At 53.1% G+C, this 1,796-nt stretch overlaps 1 pseudogene; it reads right to left on the reverse strand.

Moving 5' to 3' along the window:
* Positions 1–442: 442 nt before the first annotated feature.
* Positions 443–1,547, reverse strand: LOC104369905 (choline-phosphate cytidylyltransferase B pseudogene; annotated as a pseudogene).
* Between the last annotated feature and the right edge of the window lie 249 nt (positions 1,548–1,796).

Below are 1,796 nucleotides of genomic sequence, written 5' to 3' on the forward strand. Positions count from 1 at the left end.
TGATGGCCTTGTCGCTGACATCCTTCTAATTGGGTAGTAGAAAGCAGCTCTAAAGGTGGTGTTTGTGCCAACAAGCATGGCTCAACACCAAGAGAGATCTGTTGAGAAACAGAGAGGGAGAGCACAGCAGTACTGCAGTGTTGGATGCTGTCCGAGCCTAGCAGGGCTTGGGTTTCGCAGCCAGCGCAAGGTGTGTATTTTTTTGTCAGTCCCCAGTATCATGTCTGGCAAGCAGGCCTCCAGGCACCGTGAGAGAGCAGGGATGGGATGAGCTCCTCCTGAGATCTCCCTTGCTGTGCTCCAGTCTGTTTTCAGCATCATCTCCCAGAGCACGATGCCTGCTGTCAAAGATACCCTAGATGTTCCTCACGCTTCTCCCCATCCAGCAGTTGAGTTCATAGCTTGTTCTTCTGTCTCATGGTTAAAAAAATATATCTTTATCTTACTTTTCATCCTCATCTCCCTCGCTCATGCTGCTGAGGGAGGCAGAGGCAGCTTTTGGAGAAGAGGCAGGAGAGGCTTTATTGAAGACCCAGGGCGGAGATGGAGAACGAGATGGAGAACAGCCTCGCGTAGGACTGCTGTTTGGGCTCTGCCGGGGAGAAAAAGCCTGGAGCATTCGGTCACTTCGTTCCTGGAACACCTGCTTCCAGGCTCCATCGGGTCCTAAAAGCTCTAAAAAGTTGCCAATAAATTCCCCGGACTTTTCTTCCCATTTCTGAATGAGGTCATGGCTCTTCTCTTCCACCTTGTAAACAAATTCTTTTGATTTTTCTTCCACATTCTTGACTTTTTCTTTCATTTTGTCCACTTGGTTTTAAAAGTGGTATTTCTTCTCATTTATAAAACTGACATTCAGCTCTTTGGCGGTGTATCCTCATTGGAGGTTGCGCCAGGCATACACATCGTAGTCATGGATGATCCTTGTGATGATATCCGATGTGGAGATACCTTCGGTTCTCTGCGTTGGTACAAACTTTCCTGCCTCCTTTATGTGTTTGCATACATCATCCGAGCCAGCAGAGGAGTATGGGATGTCATCGTGGGCTACAAAGTCAATCTTATGTTTTTCAAGGGACTCAGATGTCGGTGTCCAGGGTGCATCTCTAATGACCTCATCCACGTAACGGCAGTGTCTGAGGGCTTCATATAGCTCAGTTTCATTCATCACAGTGAAGCCTTTGAATTTGTGAGTTTAAGTCATCACTGCAAACTCCTACTAATAAGTAGCTATTTGGGAATAGAGTTTTGGCTTGCATAAGAGCTCTAGCATGGCCAGAGTGGAAGAGGTCAAATATTCCATCTGCATATACTCTGACAGGTCTGTCAACTGGTGTTCCCAGGCGGGCTTGTGCAATGGTTAGCTTCTCATGGGGAGCTTGGCACTGACAGCTTGTTTCATCTGCAAATGGAGCTGGTGCCCTCAGAGTCAGGCGAGGCTGGGGGCAGGTGTGCTCGAGCTCCTCCATGGCCTCCGACCGCCGCGCCTCAGAGGGGGATTTCGGGATACCTGTTTCTTGCTCAGCATCAGGCGCGAGCACTGGCATGGCCGGCGGCAGCCTCGCCCGCCGCCGCCCGGGCCTGCCCGGTGCGGGGCTCCGCCGTCACGAGAGTGTCCGCCCCGCGGGGGGTCTCCCCAGGAGCCGCCCGGGGCACAGCCGCCGCGCGCCGCCATGGCAACCGGGCGGCCGCCGCGCGTCGCCATGGCAACCGGGCGGCCGCCGCGCCACCGCCCCCTCCGCGCGGGGGACGCCGCGCGCATTTGAATTACAGAATCATAGAATGGTTAGGGTTGG

The sequence above is a fragment of the Tauraco erythrolophus genome, chromosome 6 (genome assembly GCF_009769465.1).
Source record: "Tauraco erythrolophus isolate bTauEry1 chromosome 6, bTauEry1.pri, whole genome shotgun sequence".
Taxonomy (NCBI): domain Eukaryota; kingdom Metazoa; phylum Chordata; class Aves; order Musophagiformes; family Musophagidae; genus Tauraco; species Tauraco erythrolophus.